The sequence below is a fragment of the Haemaphysalis longicornis genome, unplaced genomic scaffold (genome assembly GCF_048455015.1).
Source record: "Haemaphysalis longicornis isolate Haplotype H1 unplaced genomic scaffold, Haemaphysalis longicornis Haplotype H1 scaffold_6, whole genome shotgun sequence".
Lineage (NCBI taxonomy): Eukaryota > Metazoa > Arthropoda > Arachnida > Ixodida > Ixodidae > Haemaphysalis > Haemaphysalis longicornis.
Window position 1 is genome coordinate 25,291,106 of NW_027526407.1, and position 19,711 is coordinate 25,310,816.

Here is a 19,711-nt window from a genome sequence, read left to right on the forward strand (position 1 = left end):
CAGCTGCTTTGGGAGCATCACCGGCGAGAGCCATTTTGACCACATTCTCCAGCGTAGGAAAGTTTTTCGAGGCATATGGGGGAAGAAAGACTCGTTGAAGTCGACCACAGTCGACCGCTATACGGGTTCATTTACACACATCCCCAGTTTCAGCAAACCTGTCAAAATGAGCAAATGCACATATTGGTTGTCAGATTTGCGTTAGCCAACCAAACACCTGCCCCTCTTCAAGTACTTTATGGCGAATGTCATAAAAAAAGGTAAAATAGAAATGTGCCCAGCTTGCCAAAGAGGTGTGAAGCTAGAAAAAGAACAAACCTCAGATGATCTAGCTTCTTCCCACTCTGTCAGTGGCTCCCAGGATACAGTGACCAGATGAGACCAGTAAAGCATATACAGCGTTTTATTGAGTAGATATCGTCGTCAGTCTTTTATTCGTCGTCTTCCGACGGCACAATAACGTAGGGAAAACGCACTTGTAGTGCGTCGTTGCCTCGGTAGACCTCTACTTCTTCGTAACCTTGTCGGGTACTGTTATCTGCGTGTAGAGTGTGAAGAGATTGCTTGAAGCATTCGACGTCCTCGCTTTCGGCGCAGAGGACCCGTCGCATGCAGGTTGTTACACAACGACAACGAAGGCGGGAGCACATCATATGGCGTAAGTCTATGGGCAAGCCTGGACCTGTTTTTCTGTATTCCCTAGATAGTTTTGTGTCGACGTAAAACGTTCTGCTGTTAAAAAATTCATTCTAGTTAGGGGGAGGTCAACCAAGGCGCCAATCGATGTGAACGCGATACATATCGGTTCCACTGAATACCGCTCCTCAGACACATCAAATCGGAGCAAGGTCGTAAAGCCGCTACCAATTGACAAATTCAGAACGCAATCACAGAGACGCCCAAGTTTACCGAGGCAGGCCTACATGTCGCAATTTGCAGATAATTAGGATAGCGGCAATGCGCAGCGCTTTTAGAAGCCTTTGAAAAAATCCACAAATATGCAGTCAGTTTGTTTATTTTCATTAATATTGAAATGAAGATCGTTGCTCAAACAATTGGGTGGCACAGGAGATTGGATTGGATTGGAAATCAATTATTGTGCCTGCAGTCGAAGTGCAAGCTAAGACTTCAGACTTGGCCAGTTTTGTCCTCGCTGTCGCCACCAGGGTCAGAGGCCCACCGCCCGTTACCGGACTACGAAGACTCCTGCGTTGGCCAACACCACGATGACCCTCTGGACGTCCTTGATTTGGAGGTCTTTGTTGTCAGATCGCTTCGCCTCTTCAAAGGAGGGCAGAAGTGGAACTTCGTGATGTAGGTTGTTCCGGGAACATGAGACAGTCCCAGACGATGTTCTAAAGGGTCGCAGGAGCGTTGCGACACACTTTGCACGTGTCGTCGGGGTGTGCCTCCTGAAAAATCTTGTTCATCAAAGCCGGGATAATGACCGCTCTTCTTTTGAGCTGCCTATATATGACTGCCTGCTCCCTGCTCAGACCTTTAAGGGATTGGCGGCAGCGCGCGTCTGGCGAGCCGATAGGCCTTAGTGGTCTCTTTAAAGTTGATCATTTGGTCTCTTTTGCTGAACCACAAGTTATCACCGCTCGACCCGGCGCGGTCCGTTAGTTCACGCGCGCGGGTGTGTGCCGTTTCGTTACGGTTTGAGCTGGCGTCAGGCACGTCCCCTGCCTGTGCCAGAAACCACTTGATTCTTCCCTTTCCAGGTGCCTCGGTGTCTCGTTTAAAATCTTTGTCGCAGCAGCAGAGACCCTGCCTCGCGCAAAGTTCCTGATTGTCTGCCGCGAGTCGCTGAGCACAGTGCGGCAGCCCGGGTCTTTGTCTTTGATGACCAGTGCGATGGCCTCCTCTTCGGCATCTTCGGGTGTACTGCTCGTCATGCTGGCCGCTGCTCCGATGCTCCCCCCGGCATCGATGACAAGCACGGCGAAACCTATTCTGCTCGCATATTCGGCAGCATCCACGTAACGGGCGCCTGCGTCGCCGTCGTGCAGGTCCGCCAGCGCCTAAGCCCTCGCCTTGCGTCTGCCTTCAATGAATTCGGGGTGCACGTTACGCTGGATCGTGTCCACGCAAATTTCCCCTCATTCAGGCTGGGATGGGCATCTTGCTCCTTGTTTGTGATCTCGGAATCCCAGCTTCTCCAGGATTCTCCTAACGGGCTTGGTAGCCTCTCGATCTGAACAAACCTCTGGACCTCAGCGATTTCGTCGAAGGTGTTGGGAATGCACCTATTGTACCTCTCTGTGTAGGTGAATTCGGGAACTCCGATGACCGTCTTGTATGCCCTTCGGATGACTACTTAGAGCTTGTTCTTTTCGTCCCTCTTCCATTTGTGGAAGGCAGCCACGTATGTGATGTGGCTGGGGACGAAAGAGTGCATGAGCCTCGTGAGTTTCTCCTCCCGAAGGCTCGTCCATCTGTTCGACACTCTTCTCATTAGTCTGATGGATCTTTCCGCCTTGCTGACGACCCGTGTCACTGTTTCCCAGTTGCCTCTGTTCTCGTTAATAAGCATTCCCACAATACAAATGTCTGTGACGCTAGGTACGACGCTACCATCTTTGGTGTAGACAGACATTTTCTGGTGGTCTCTTCTCTTTCCGGTGCGCGGACCTTCCTTGGGCTTGTACAACAGCAGCTCGGACTTACTCGGTGAGAATCTGAGGCCGGTGCCCTCGAGGCTCTCCTATACCGTCCGTACAGTCCGCTTAAGCGCCTCTTCTACTCGAGTATCGCTGCCGCCCTCGACCCAGAACGTGATGTCGTTGGTATATATGGTGTGCCCGACGTGGTCCACCTCTGCGAATCTACTGGCGGCCTAGATCATGACTAGGTTAAGTACGAGCGGCGAGATCACCGACCCTTGAGGGATGCCTCAGCTGCCTTTTTTTGTGTTCCGTTGCGACATCCCCAGCGACGATTTCTGCCGTTCGGCCCAGGAGAAAGCTCCTTATGTAGTCGTGGGTCCGCTTGCCCATGTTCAGCTTAGAGACCTATCTTAGGATCGCCGAGTGGTTGACTTTGTCGAAAGCCCCCTGTAGGTCCAGGCCCATGACGGCCCTTGAATCTCGGATGTCCCTGTCGACAATGAGGTGCTTCAGTTGTATCATGACATCATGCGTGGACTAGTGCTGCCGGAATTCGATCATACTCTCGGTGTACAGGTAGTTGTCTTCGAGACATTCTTGCCAGTGTGCTAGTAGGACGCGCTCCATTACCTTGCCACGCAGGATGTTAGCAATATTGGACGGAGGTTGTCCGTATTCGGCGGCTTGCCAGTCTTGGGTATCAGGATCATCTTAAAATGTTTCCACTCCTTCGGCACGACTCCCGACTTCCAGCACTCGTTGAAGTATTTTGTGAGGGCCAGAATATAATAGTCATCAAGGTTATTGAGTGCTCTGTTTTGCACATGGTTGGGGCCCGGTGCCGATCTGCTGTTAAGCTCTTGGAGAGGCGTCCACACTTCCTCTACGTCGATGTCTCTGTCCAACCTGCCGTTGTGTATTCCAAAGTAATATCTGTCGGTGACGTTCTGTGTGGAGGAGATGTATTTCTCCAGAAGTTTATTATTCACTGCATTCTCGCCTCTTTTCTTGATTGAAGTGTGTAGGCTATTCAAGTCCATCCCTCTGATGAGACCGGGCTTTCGTCTCATCCAATAGGGGCCGGAACAGGTTCCAGGTCCTGCCGTTGTGGAGTTGGCTGGCAGCAGCGTTGCAGAGCTTGTTCAATTTCTGGTTGTTTAGCACATGGCAGTGCTCCTCAATCTTCCTATTCAGACCGGCATTCTCCTTCCGCAGCCCTCTTTTTAGCCTTTACTTCTTCCATCGCTCTTATTGAGATCGCTTCGCCTCGATTAGGTAGACTACCCTGCTGTCCATGCTGTCGACTTAAACATCCGTGTCGATTTGTCTCGTGGCCGTCTTGACGTCCCTGGTAACGTTTTTCATCCAGGCGTGTATGTCTTGGATGTGTTCGTCTTCGTCTGCGGCCTCGTTTCTTTGCCTTCTGAAGCCTTCCCAGTCGACCCATGTGTACTTTCGTGCCTGATTTGCGCTGGCTTCACTCAGTCGCACTGTGGTTTCCACAATAATGTGATCGCTTCCAAGGTCTACTCCGGTGTTCTTCCACTCTACGTTCCCCGCCATGATGTTCTTGACAAAGGTGAGGTCGAGGGTGGTGTCTCTGGACACCGAATTGCCCGTTCTCGTCGGGTTGGCGGGATCCGTGACGAGAACGTGCCCATTGTCGAGCACATCCTGCGTCATGTTTCTGCCTTTGGCCTTGCTCTTCACGTAACCCCAGAACTGGTCCATGGCGTTGAAATCACCGCAGGACAGTAACTTGGAGCAGCCTGAATTATGAAGCGTAACTGGCGTGCGATCAGATATGAGGGGTCTGCTATTAAGTAAGCATACAAATCGATTTACATTGTAATGTATAGCCGTAGCATGACCATCTGAAGAAACGCTGCCTACGGAGGTACTGTTCTGTTAGTAAATTTCCATGCAGTAGAATTACAATGGGCCCGATGCATATACCAGTTTCGCGACGACGGCCTGTGGCACACCTGGCTCTTGTGCGGACCGAGTGAACCACACGAAGGTCCTGTCAGAAACATTTAAACTCTTCTGAGTACACAACTCTTGCGAACACTGCGGCTGCTCCCAACAAATATGCATTTACAATGCCTACAAACGGTAAATCTCAGTCGTGAACGCGTCGCAAAATCAGCGGCGACAGTGGTGCGCGGGCCGGAGGCGCCTGCAACTGCTTTCTTAGCGGGCGGCTAGAGAGATTTCAGTGGAGCCCTACAAGCAGCGCTCGAGGCGTATACCCGAGCTCCAGGTCATCACTTCGGTTACGGGCTCGCAAAGGCTAGGCGCTGGTTGAGTCAGCCGCCGTCAAACCGTCAAGGCTCGTGGAGATGCCACACCACTTAAACGATAACAATGAAGTACATCACCACTCTTCGATTCGTTCAATCTACTGCACCTTCACCTTCGTGCCAGTCAAGCCGGACAGGTTGTATCTTTTGTTCCAAATCGCGACAGCAGTGGTGTTCACCTGGGGGACGATTCCGCGGAGGGAGCTCACCGGATTTCGAAGGCGTCTAAGCTAGGCCGATTTTAGTTGGTGGCCAATTGTTTGCGGCATCTTGGTAAAGTGAATCGTCACCTTTAAAGAGCGGTAGGGCATGATTGGGACGAGGCTGTCCTCTCGGAACTATACGGTAGGAGCCCGGCTGGGCCAAGAGGCAGCGCCACCACCTCGACTATCGTCCAGGCGCAGTGTCGGCACCCGGCGCAAGTCCACCCCCCCATATTTGCATCGATAAACTACGCGAACGTTGTGTGCGGGCATCGAATGCGTAGATATCGTGGTGAGTGGCACTGTGAGTGGCCCCCGACATTGGAGGAGGTGCTGCCCGCGTGCTGATTTGAGCTAGGCTGTTTGAGGATACTTAACTGGTGGGTAACTCGCCTTATTTTTCACTTCTTCTGACACGGTGATCCGCATGTTGCAAGCATAACGATTAGGTTCGTCGGATATCAGTCTTATTGTTTCCGCGTTCCGCATGCGGCCAGTAATCAAAGGAATCTTCTACGAGCTCCCTGTAAATCACCAGCTTGAGCTTAACCTCCGTCTTCGTTTTAAGCCCCGAATACGACGTAGTCCGCCTCATGACAGGAATACTTTAAATTACCTCTTTGGCCCAGGGGGTAGTGGCACATGGAGTTTCTTCACATTCATCGGGAAAAACCTGGTAGGCTTCAACCTCACCTACAACGTCATTCAGAAGAGAGTGTCCGATAGGGGGAACATTTTCGCCCTCCTGTTTATTCTTGAAAAATATCTGAATTCGGTGAGGCTTGCAGCACAATATCAGCTGCTTGGGAAGCATCACCGGCGAGAGCCATTTTGACCGCATTCTCCAGCGTAGGAAAGTTTTTCGAGGCATATGGGGGAAGACTCGTTGAAGTCGACCACAGTCGACCGCTATACGGCTTCATTTACACACATCCCCAGTTTCAGCAAACCTGTCAAAATGAGCAAATGCAGATATTAGTTATCAGGTGTGTGTTACCCAACCACGCATCTGCCCCTTTTCAAGTGTTTTAATGCAAAAGTCATCGAAGGAAGGTAATATAGAAATTTGCTCAGCTTGCACACGAGGTGCAAAGCTAGTGAAAGAGCAAACCTCAGGGGACCTAGCTTTTTTTCACTCTGTCAGCGGATCCCAGGATACAGTGACCAGATAAGACCAGTAAAGTATATACAGTTATACAGCGTTTTATTGAGTAGCAATCGTCGTCATTCTTTTATTCGTCGTCTTCCGACAGCGCAATAACGTAGGGAAAACGCACTTGTAGTGCGTCGTTACCTCGGTAGACCTCTACTTCTTCGTAACCTAGTCGGGTACAGTTCTCTACGTGTAGAGTGTGAAGAGATGGCTTGAAGCGTTCTACGTCATCGCCTTCTGCGCCGAGGACCCGGGGCATGCAGGTTGCTACACAACGACAACGAAGGCGGGAGCCCATCATAAGGCGTAAGTCTATGGGCAAGCCTGGACCTGTTTTTCTGTATTCCCTAGATAGTTTTGTGTCGACGTAAAACGTTCTGCTGTTAAAAAATTCCTTCTAGTTAGGGGGAGGTCAACCAAGGGGCCAATCGATGTGAACGCGATACATGTCGGTTCCACTGAATACCGCTCCTCAGACATCAAATCGGAGCAAGGTCGTAAAGCCGCTACCAATTAGCAGAAATTCTCAACGCAATCACTGGTGTGACCAAGTTTTCGGAGGCAAGCCTATATGTCGCATTTTACAAACCCGGGAAACCTCGAAGCACTGGCCGCTAGAGTGGCCTAAAATCAAGGTTAAAAGGGCTTGCAATCGCTTCGTGAAACCTCGAACATAAGATGTGGGTGCAAGTGTAAGAAGAAGAAACAGCGCCGAGATATTTTTTGAGATGCAGGTTGGAAGCCTGCGGGATACGCATGTTTAGACACAGACAACGAAAAGCAAGCACGTTGCCCACTGAGACAAATGCCCAAGATAACAAAGCTGCAAGAGAAACTATTTAACTCCACGGCCTCCATAATTACAGCCTCCAGAATGACAGTATTACCGCTGGAACAAATGCAGATCGTCCTATAAGTGAGAGGTGGCTTAGAAATCGCCACGCTTGGGGCAACGTAATTCTTCATGAGTATTTAGCAAGCGGCTAGTTTATACAATAAAGAACAAAACACATCGAGGGTACCCTGTGCTGCAGCATTCAACAATACCACATCGTGGTTAGCAGATCTAAAAAGCAAACTGTACACACTATCAATCACCCCAAGAGATAAACGTTCTAGACAATTTAGGCAAAATCCGGGCCTACTCTGCCGCTATACACGACACCATCAAGTGGATGATCCGAGGAACCAGGACAAGTCCAAGAGAAATTAACTCCGTGGTGGAAAATGCGAGAAACTCAATGCCCATGGTAACAACAAGAACCGGCTGCACAACGATGGTCATTGTAACTTTCAAGTGCTCGCACTTCCCCAAATTTATAAGGCTCGGAACTGGAAACCTGCCATGCAAATAGTAGAAAAAACAAATCGAGGTTTGCCACCAGTCCAAACGCATCCCACGCCACAAACCCGTATGTACGACACCAACCACAGCCGCATGCGTGTGATGCGGACTTCAATGTCTACAGGAAAGTCACCAGTGTAAAAACAAGTGCAAGCTCTGAGGCGGCGCACACGAAATCGCCGAGAGATAGTCAATACGAAATATAAGACTCTGTACATCATACTCAGAAGGGAATGGGAGCGAGAAAAAACACACAGCCAGCTGGAGAGCCAGCGCAAATTCCTGGGGCTCGTAAAGCCAGGTGCGAACAAGTCAACTAACAGAAATAGCTCAGGATTTGAAAGAGAACAAAACGAGGAGGTGCAGAGGCAGCGCTGACAGCTCCAACACCTCGCGTTCGTATCAGTCATAATACAGAGTACGCTGGACAGAGTACAGAGTACACTCGGCCACCAGAGCACGAGGGGCCATAAAAGAGAACCCAAATGGTGCAGATAAAGAAGCCAAGCAAGTGAGCAACAGCAAACTATATGAGGGAGTAAAGGACCTGCGGGAACAAAACACGGCAATGAAAAAAATTCCCTCGCACTTCCCCGGGGGGAAAGTGTGTAAGTGCGAATGCACGGTTGTTGATTGCGCGATTACGGTGGATATCGTGATCTTGGAGTGGAGAGGAGGCGCCCAACACCCGCAGTCACTGAGCGGAGATAGGAGGAGGAGAGTAGCGCCCGCCGTTACGGCGAGGGCTACACGAGCGCCCTCACGCATCGGAATGCGGAGCGCCCGCTACGCGAGCGAGAGCTGTCCCGCCCGAAGTGGAGAGGAGGCGCCCAACACCCGCAGTCACTGAGCGGCGAGAGGAGGAGGAGAGTAGCGCACGCCCATCTCCCCCCGTTGCTAGGGAAGACGAGGAGGAAGACGAGGAGCGCGCGCACCCGCAGCTGTTGCTATGCGGACGACGGCGGCGGGCGATTCAGGCTCGCTTAAGAAGTGCATTCGCACTTAAAAAAATTAATCCAAAATTCCGCCATCTAGGAACCCAGAAGAACGCTGGAAGAGAAAGAAACAACTGCAAACAAGACACAACAGACCAAGCAGCCGAGTACCGGCAAGACCAGCGAGAACGTCCCAGTACGTGCTTCTAAAAAGCCACCGGTAGACACTCTTAAGGCTAAGAACAGCGTGGAAGCTCCTGAAAAAGATGATGGCCATAAAAATCGCAACAGTGTGTATTCAAACCACCTTCACAAAACATGGTCATCATCATCACCACCTATCTACCCCCCCTGAGAGGCAAAGCCTCTCCCAAAGATCTCTCATTTTTCCGGTCCTGTGCTAACTGCAACTAATTTATCTCCGCAAACTTCTTGATTTCATCATCTGCCCATCTAACGTTCTGCCGGCCCCTGCCAGGTTTGCTTTCTCTAGGCATCCACTCTGTTACCCTAATGAGCAACGGTTATCTTGCCTTCGCATTACCTGCCCTGCCCATGTCCATTTCTTCATCTTAATTTGTACTATGTCCTTAACATGTGTGGCGAAACGGTTCGGCACCGCTTCTGTGCCTGCGCGTCACGTCGATGCTTCTAAACACGGGCGCCGGTGATAAGAACACTCTCGCTCGAGAGAAGCCAGAAAAGTGAGAGAAGCCAGAAAGGGAACGCTTCAGTGCGGGAACATTAAAGTTATGTGCTCCCACATCTGGTGACCCGGAAAACGAACGTACCGCACCGCCTTGTCCGACGAGGAAACCCTTGCTGCCCTTCACCAACAAGTACAACTGCAACAACTGCAGGCCAAGCAGCAAGTGATCAAGAACCAAGAGCAGCAGCTCCGGGAACAGCAGCAGTGCAATAAAAACGAAGCGCACTCGTCCGATGATCGCGCACCGCCCCGCGTGGGCCACGCCCCCCAAAACTTCGCTTCAGCAGTCGCTGCCACCTGAGGCGCTTCTATTGCTGCGGCCGCCTCCGACACGGACGTCTGTCGCGTCGCCGTCAAACTTAAACGGCAGCCCGTACAGACGGCCGCGAGCTGCCAACTTAGAGGCCGTCGCATATTTGTCACCAACCAAGTCACTAAGTGGCGGCTCCTTGTCGACTGCGGCTCCTACATCTGTTGCTTTCTCAGAGCCTTCTGCATGACAAGCGTCCTTGCCCGTCCTTTGAGCTCAGTGTGGCAAACCATTGGAGCATCAAGACCTACAGCTCGCTCCGCCTTAACATAAACTTCAAAAACCTGTGTGGGGATTTTCCATGAAATTTTCTCATCGCCGACGTCGCAGAGCCGATCATCGGGTCCGACTTCTTGGCGTACTACAGTCTTCTACCTGACTGCCGACATGACCGACATATCGGCGCTACAACAGGCCTCTCTACGCCGGGCCAACTTCCGACCACCCAACAGCCTAACGTCAAGGCACTCACCATTAAGAACAAGTCCCCATAGCATGCCATCCTCGCAGAATTTCCGGACCTGACTCGGCCTAGCGGGCGTCCGCGAGAGGTGCGCCACTCAACCGTGCACTACATCCGTACTACCCCCGGCCCCCCAGTCTCACGCCACGCCCGTCGCCTAGCCCCGGACCGCTTACGAATCGCACAGGCTGAATTCGAATCCATGCTCCGCGAAGGTACTGCCCGCCGCTCGGAGGGACCTTACGCCTCACCGCTTCATCTAGTACCAAAGAAGACCAATGACTGGCGCCCCTGCGCAGATTACGCGCCCTCAACGCCCCCAGCGTCCCCTACAGGTAACCCGTCCGTCATATATAGGACTTTGCTCACCGCTTACACGGCAGCACTATCATCTCAGTGGTTGACCTCGTAAAGGCCTACACTCAAATTCCTGTAAACCCGGATGACGTCCTTAATGCCGCAATTATCACACCCTTCGGCCTCTTCGAATTCCCTTTCACGAGTTTTGGCCTCTGCAATGTGGGACAAACCTTTCAACGCCTCATCGACGACGTCGTCCGCGGCCTGGACTTCTGTTTCGTCTACCTAGTCGACATCTTGATCTTCTCCCTCAACGAAACGGAACATCGCCACCACCTTCGTCAACTATTCCAGCGTCTCGACGAACACGGCTTACTCATAAACGTTCATAATAGCACGCTCGGCGCCCCCGTCGTCACGTTTCTTGGCCATGAAATATCTTCAGAAGGAACTAGGCCCTTGCCTGACTGCATCGTGGCCCTTCAAACTACGCGCTGCCTGCCACAGCGAAAGTCCTCCGACGTTTCCTGGGCATGTTCAACTTTTACAGGCGCATCGTGGCTAAAGCGGCCACATATCAGGCCCCTCTTTAGGACGCATTGGCCGGCCAACGTGGCAACCATCCTGTCACTTGGACCTAACCCTTAACGCAAGTGTTCGAAGACTGCAAACTTCCATCTGCAACGCTACGCTGCCCTCCCATCCCAAGCCAGAGGCTCCCCTGGGTCTTTTCACAGATGCCTCTAGCACCGCCGTCTGAGCCTCCCTAATGCTGCGCGTGGGAAACTGGGAAACAACTGGTGCCCCTTGGCGTTCTTTGTGAAGAAACCCTCTTCCCCGAAGCCGCCCCCGCTTTCCGGCAGCATCGTCGATGCAACCTCGCCCCTGCGGAGACGACCTGGCCAGCCTACTACAGAGAGCTTCTTTCCATCTACGAAGCAGTCCAACACTTTCGCCACATCCTCGAGGCAAAGCACTGCACCATACACACCGACCAGAACCTATCACTTACGCCTTCTTCCAACGCCGAGAAAAACTTGTACCGGTTCAGTAGAACCAAATGTCCTCCATCGCTCAATTCATAACAGATATGCACCACATCAGCGGAAAGGAAAACACGGTCGCCGACGCACTCTCCCGCGTCTCGGCTGTCGAGCTGCCACCCGTTACGACTGGCGCCCTCGCCGAAACTCAGAAAACAGACACCGAACTCCACCAGCTCTTTGAGAATGGCTCTTCCCTTCAACTTCAAAAAGTTACTATCCGTGGGTCGACGGACCCGCTCTACTGTGACATATCAACAGGGCGAGTGAGACCATACGTCCCTTCCTTGCATCGCCAAAGCCTCTTCAACCAGTTACACAACCTCATTCGTCCCGGCATCCGAGCTTCTACACGCCTTGTGATTGACCGGAACGCGTGGCTCTCAATGCAACGGGACTGCCGCACCTGGGCACGCACATGCATTCAATGTCAGCGCAACAAAATCACGCAGCACTTCACCTGGCCACTTAGAGAATTCTCCCTCCCGCCGGAACGGTTTCAGCACGTCCACATCGACATCATTGGCCCCCTCCCACCAGCCGGCCCTTACCGCTATTGCCTCACCGCCATTGATCGCTACACTCGTTGGCCCGTAGTGTGGCCGCACGAAAGGATTACCGGAGAAGACGTCACATCAGCCTTCTTCTACGGCTGGATTTCACGCTTCGGCACTCCTCGTCGAGTCACAACCGATCAAGGAAGGCAATTCGAATCTCAACTCTTCAGGCACCTCGGGCTCTCCACCGGGTTCGAGCGTTCACGGACAACTAGCTCCCACCCTTGCGCCAACGGGATGACTGAATGGTTTCACCGGCGGCTCAAGGCAGCCATCATGGGCCAACCTAACTCAACCTGACTCGAAGCTCTCCCCGCCATCGCTCTTGGTCTGCGCGCAACTTTCAAGCCAGATATTCAAGCCATGCCCGCGGAACTTGTCTACGGGGAGCCGCTTCGCCGACCTGGAGAACTTCTCTCCGCTCAGACTTCTGACGTAACCAGCTCGGACCCTGCAGACTTCGTCGCTCGGCTCCGTCGCAAAATGGGCGTGCTGCGCCCATCACCAGCGGCACGCCACACCAAGCCGACCCCGTTCGTGTTTAGGGACTTGGCAACATGTTCACATCCCTTTCTCCGCGGCGACACTGTACGCGCACCTTTCAAGCCGTCTTACTCTGGACCAAATAAAGTCATCCGTCGCGACGACAAAACATTCACCCTGCAAATCGACGTTCGCGTTTCAATCGACCGCCTAAAGCCCTCATACATCCTTTCCCAGGAGACTACTAACTCCCGCACGCCTCCCGCAATTCGCCTACAACAGCCCACAACGCCTAGGCCCGCACCCTACACCACCCGCTTTGGACGCCAGGTGCGGGTCCCCAAACCTCTTCAACCCTGACGGCTCCTACCTGCGGGGGGGGGGGGGGTGAGTTGCGAAACGGTTCGGCACCGCTTCTGCACCTGCACGTCACGTCGATGCCTCTAAACACGGGCGCCGGCGATAAGAACACTCTCGCCCGAGAGAAGCAAGAAAACTGTTTATGTGCCCCGATTCGGGGGTTCTTGTTGTAGACGCTTCAGTGCGGAAACAATAAAGTTATGTGATCCCACACATGCGTTTGTTCCCTGACCCACTCTGCTCTCTTCTTGTCCCTTCATGTTACACCTATCATCTTCCGTTCTATTGCGCGCTGAGTCTTCATCAACATATCCTAGTCACAGAACATAACAACAGGCTTATTGTCCTCAAAAGAAGCGTACAGCTAATCCTGAGTCACCCTGGCTTCGCTCATGAAGGGCAAGCTAACCAAGAAATACTCCACCGAGGACAAACATGGCCGCCGGCAAATCAAGAGTAGTGCTGGGGCATCGAAACTGTAGTGGCTTTGAAGTGAAGCAAGCTGCTCCAGCAGGACGTCGAGCAACTCGGCAGGAGATCGGACTTGCTGCTACTGCAAGAGACATTCTCCTGCTACTGCAAGAGAAATTGGCACCCGTGCGCATGAAAAAACGGTTTTACCCGCGTGAAGAAATCCATTTGCCAATGCATTGTGTGAACCTAGACTATTAGTCAAGCTGGAGTCCGAAGTTACGCGCCATCCCTGTTGATACAATATAAATGTGGAAATCAAAACACAGAATGAAAATTTATTTTGGCGACGGGGCTGCTGCTTTGAGAAGCTAGACTACACTAGAGCGGCAATCGCTTAAAACCCACACAATTATAGGGTGGTGCCAACCTTGACCTCCGCCCTGAGCAAAAGGAGGAATTGATTGATTGTAGGGTTTAACGCGCCGACGCAACGCAGGCGATGAGGCGCGCCGTAGTGGAGGGCTCCGGATTAATTTGGACCACCTGGGGATCTTTAACGTGCGCCGAAATCTCGTACACACGGGCGTTTTTGCTTTTCGCCTCCATCAGAAAAGCGGCCGCCGCTGTCGGGAATCTAACCCGCGACCTCGTGCTCAGCAACGCAACGCCTTAGCCACTGAGCCACCGCGGCGGGTGCAAAAGGAGGAAAGAAGACAGGTCTAGGGCTGTTGTGACGGGAGTGAGAGAGTGGTGCAAGAGCAACTGTCATCCTTAATATATTGTGAAGCAGGTGCTATACTCAAGGTAGTAGTAGTAGTAGTAAAAAACTTTATTATAAAGTGAGAATATTTAGCTCTCAGAGGCCGGGTGGTACCCTTAGTCCAGGGCCCCATTTGCTGCTGCGATCCGTCTTGCCCGGCCTATCAGTACGCGCTGATCTTCCAAGTCTGAGCTGGAAAGAGCGGCTTCCCCCTGGAGGAGGAGGGGCTGGGTATAGGCAACTGGGTCGGGGGTTAAGGGCATACCCATGTGGAGTGATAGAGGTTCGGGTGTCCTCCGCCGGATGGCCATCTGTATGGGCACATGTTAAGGCAGAATGTGTGCTGGAGCGAGAGGCTAAGAAATGTGTTATTTTTTAGCTGGCACCATGCAGCATCTTCCTCACGGGTGAGTTGCACATGTGGCGGAGGAAGTGTCCTACGGGTGAGTCTGTAGTTCTGCAGGATATGTGCGTATGTGAGTGGGATGCTTTCTGCCTTGTGTGGTTTGGGTTGGTCTTCCAGTGGCGCCCGGAGGGTGAGGCCTCGGGCTATCTCATGAATCCGTTCATTGACAGGTAGACATGCATGCCCAGGCGTCCAGATTAGATGGACTGGTGGTATGTGTCGGTTTCGCTGCAGGATGTGATGGGCAGACTGGGAGATACGTCCTTGCGCATAATTACGGCATGCCTCTTGAAAGTCGGATATAATATTTATTGGGTTCCCTGAAGAGCGAGCTCTGAGAGCGAGTGCTATTGCACACTCTTCCGCTTCCGTACTGTTCCCGGAGCGTATGGTGGGTGACGCTATCACTTCACTCCTCCAGTCGGCTACCTCTGCCACCTTGACTTTATGGCTGGATAGTCTGCTGCATTCGTTAACAGGGTGTCGAGGTTACTGGCGTATATCCGGTGCAAGGCCTTAGCCCGCACGGCGCGCCTGCCTGCGTGATGTTCTGGATGCATATTTCTGAGTATGCGTGATACTGTTATTCTCGCTCTACCTTCCAGGGGTATTGTTTTGAGCTCACGAGGAGCAAGTTCTGACGTCGAGTACCCTAGTTGTCGGAGGACTTGTCTTCCGGTCGGGGTGCGTTTCAATCTATTTAATTTACTTACTTTTTGTGTTTAGATTATTTCCATCGTTGTATTATGTAGGCCTAATCGTAATAACAGGTTCTATGAGGTGTAGACAAGGATGCCTTTCGCCGCCTTTACGGCTGGGTGAATTCGGGTGTCAAGCTGCTTCCTCTCTGCCTGAGTAAGTCGGTAGTAGGGTACATGATGGGCTATGCGTCTTATGATTAGAGCCTGCACGATGCGTAATACATCCACTTCTTTAGGGCCATGGCGGCAGTTGGTTATCCTTCAAATTGTGTGGATTATTTTACCAATTGGTTTTTTCCGTAGTCCCAAGGCGTACGTGGCCTTTGCGGTCGTTTGCACATGCAGCCCTAGCAACCGTAGCCTGCCTACTCTGTTAACTTGCTCGCCCTCAACAGTAAGTGTAATCGTGGGCGCTGGTTGGATTTCTGGCGGCCTTTTCTGACTATGAGCAGTACTGATTTTTGTGGTGTGCAGATTAGTCCTCCTGCCCTTTCGCACTATTGGGTAGCGTTCGCTACTTCCTGTAACGCGTCTTGTATTTGTCCCTAAGAGCCCCTAGTGGCCCAGATGGTAATATCATCCGCGTATAGCGCGTATCTGATTCCCGATATGGCATGTAGAAAGCGCGGGGGGGGGTCAGGTCATTGCTAAGTTAAACAGCTTTGGAGAAAGAACCGACCCCTGTGGCCTTCCTTTTCCTGCTAGATGGGTGGTGTCTGATCGAATGTTCCACTCCTATTGTTGTTGTGCGATATTTGAGGAATGCTCTTAAGTAGTTTTACATTCTTCGGTCACACTTGGTTCCTGCAAGGTTTTCGAGTATAAGATCGTGAGCAACATTGTCGAAAGCGCCCTTAGGATCTAGAGCGAGTATAGCTTTCGTTTGTGTGTTATTAATTCTATCAATAACTTCTTTAGTTATTATTAGTACATCCTGTGTGGATAACCTGGGTTAAAACACGAACATTGTTTTCGGTAGCGGCGTGTGTTCGTCTGGGTATGGTTGCAGTCTTGCTAAGACGATAGACTCAAGTAACTTTCCCACGCATGACGTGAGGGACATGGGCCGCAGCTGTTTTAGGGACGGGGCTTGCCCGGTTTTTGTATCATTGGTATATCGCTGTGGCGCCACTCCTGTGGAAGCGTTCTCTTTTGCCAGTGGTATTGCTCATAGGGGGTCAGTTTCTTTACTGAGCTGTAGTAGAGATTTTTTAGAAGACGATATTTTATGCTGTCTGCCCCCGGCGCAGTGTCTCTTGATATCCGGTGCAGTCCCGCTCTTACTTCTTGCTATGTTATCCATGTCTAATTCCGTGGACTCTACGTGCGGATAGTCTTCGTAGGACGGTGTTGCGCCAGCGCCTAAGTAGGTGTTCCTTAGCTCCTCGATAATGGCTGCTTCGTCCCCTGGTGTCTGTCTGAGAATCTTTAGCAGAGTAACTTTGTTGATCGTTGCTTTTCTTTGATTGGGATCAATAAGGGTTCTAAGCAGCGCCCACGGTTTAGCCATGCTGAGGGATCCCTGCATGCGTTCGCAGATGTTTTTTTAATTATATCGGGTAACTTACAGTGCGTAATTTTATGCTTGTGCTGTTATCGCGGCTATTTGCTGCTTGATCTTTTTTTTGTTTTTCCCATCACCATTGCTTTCGCAGGCTGTTGCGAGCATCCCAGAGGTGCATCAAGTGCCGGTCTACATCCGGGTGCTCCAGGGACGCGCCTATGACTTTGGTTTGTTGTTTTGTTTAAGTCTGTTTGGAGCTGACGGAGCCATTCCTCAAGAATTACTCTATTTATTTCATCCTTGCCTGGCTCGCCATAATGTTGGAGCTCGCGCAGTTCCCGGAACTTGTCCCAGTCGGTTAATTTTACTTTGCGCTCTTTAATTTTCATTCGCCCTGCAATAAGTTCAGTTTCATTAATGTTAAGTTCACTGCCTAGGGTCTGGGCGAGGTTGCGCCACCCCTGGTATCTTATATCTTTGACGAGTGTCAGGTCCGGGCATGTGTCTCGACTGACACTGTTGCCCACCCTTGTCGGCTGTGTGGGGTCAGTTAGGATGGTCAAGCCTTGTTTTGCAATCGTTAGAGCTAGCCGCCGGCCCTTTGGGTTTTGTGTATGATTACTCCATGCAGGGTGGGCTGCATTAAAGTCACTTAACCCTGTAATGCCCAATGTATCATATAAGATACGCCATCTTTCAGATTTTTGGACTCGCCCCTGGGCCTTTCTACAACCAAGAAATGCCCACTAGTGTCATTTATGCTACCTTCTTGGCGTTTTTCAAAAATCTATAGCTCGACAACTCGCCGCATTGAGTCCCAATTACAGTTTGTAAGATGGACTCCTCCATCGTTAGTGCTGCTGGTGGGTCTGCACCTACATTCAATGGGTGTATGATACACTTTTTTACCAGGTGCACGAAACATTATATACCCGCTTTATATGTAGGTATACATATACCTACATGTAAATTGGTATACGCTGCATTATATACCAAAATTATCTATGTAGGTATATATATGCTTACTCTTTATGCGTGTATGATACACTATGTAATTTCGAAACCCTCTGAGAAAAAAAAATTCCGTCGCACATTTTTACTGTTTCCGTCACTCACTACAATGTAACAAGGCATTATAATTTTTATCTACTGTTTTCTTTGGTTGGGCATTACAGGGTAAAAATAATCACCCTCTCATGTGCTTCGTTTAGAGCGTATGGGAAAAGGCTGTCAAAAGAGTCTGTCCGTTCTTTAGGCGCACTATAGACGTTGAGTACAAAGAAGCTGGACTTATTCCTATCCGCATGGAAGATTTCAGTCAGCACGTGTGGTATACGTTTGCTACTGAGCGTGTCGTCTACTACCGTTAATTTTTTTGAAACCAGTGTCGCCGCTTTAAAAGGAGGTTGTTGGGAGCCTGTGTAGACGAAACTAGTGTAACCTGTTAATTTTGGTTCCACGTATGTTTCTTGTGATGCCAATATATCTGGTATGTGTGCTTGTGCCTGCATGAATTGCGTGAGACTTCCGCGCATCTGTCTGTAACTGCGACAGTCCCACTGCCAGAGCCGGATTGGTTCTGTCTGTACTTCCTTTTTATTGGTAGCCATGGTTTATTTCGTGCTAGGTTGAGGGTGAGGGCGTGTGTATGGGTTTACTCAGGTATCATCACATGTATCCTGCGTGCTAGTCCGGCTGCGACTCTGGGTGTTGGCGTAGGGGATTGCTTGCTTTTCGTCTCGTATCTGTTGCTTACGTTCTTTGGCGACATCCTCTAACATAGATTGGAGGGTATTTTTGAGTTCTTCCTAGAAATCCTGCCTGTATTGTTGAAGTTCTTGTTTTAGTTGCTCTCTTTCAAGTTGCATATCGTTTTTGAGTCTGGAGGAATTGGTTGAACTTAAAGGTGAGCTGCAAAAAGATATACTCATGGTGACAACGTTCTAACATCATGCATGCTCAAACAACGGGAGTTTGTTTCTAAACACCTCACACTGTGGAGCGCATAGCCCTGTAAAGGACCCTGCAAAGCAGTTTTAGACTTCTTTATTATCATAAGTGATTTCTGAACGTATTCAAGAAACACACTGGGTGTTTATAATAAGCAGTCACAAAGTACCTCAGCAAAACATTGGTGTGTCGATGACCATCAGATAACTGGACTTTTGTCAAAAAAACGTTTTCACTGTCCATTCCGTTTTTGGAGCTCTAGAGTTACTACATTAAAGAGATGTAGCTGCCATTTGCCGGCTGTCTGTTAGTTGCAGCACTAAACGCATTTGATGACCACCTAAAGAAAATGCCACAAAAGCAAATCGAAATTGTGGTCGCATCTACTGCGACCAGCTAACTGCACAGTGCCGCTCATGGGGGGCGAAAGCTGTATCTTTGACACCCTGTCTTCCAGATGCAGGATGACTGGAGAAAGCGTTTACTGGCAGTGTTGCAAACACCCTTTATGGACGGCACAATCCTTGGTAGTATTTGTTATTCTGCATAACCACTCACAGTACTTCACAGCACAGTAAAAAACCTCTGCTTCAAAGCACTTCCTGAATATTTTGAAGAGTTCTTCTAAAATTATAATATACTTTTACATTCCAATATTACAGGTAACCGAGAGCGTTGGTGCGAAGGATGGGTAAAATTTAGAGACGATGTATTACTTCGCGCTCGTGCTTTCTGCGTACAGGCTTTTAAGGAAAAGTGCCATATCAACTCTACTCACCAACTTTACGACTATTCGTGCAGTAATAAACAAAAGCATTTGAATGTCACACGAAAACGTCGACAACGAAATTATTTTACAAATAAACCTTTGCTTACGGTTTAGTAATGACATTGTTTTTTATTATTAGTTAGGAACATAACAAGAACCAAGTTTGATATAGTTATTCCACATGCCTTAAGCTACCGTTTAATTAAAACACACACAAATGCAATAAAATGACTTACGCAGCACTGACTTCCAAGTGGCAGTTTATTAACATGGAAAACATTTACACTGGGAGCTTAATTTATGTCTTGCTTCCAGCCAGAAGTTATTTGTCACCATTAGTAACAATCATCATCCCCAGTAGTTTGCGGCTACCGCATCATCTGCTGTACATACTTATCACCACCGGCTCAGCCTATTCTTCGGCTGATCATCAG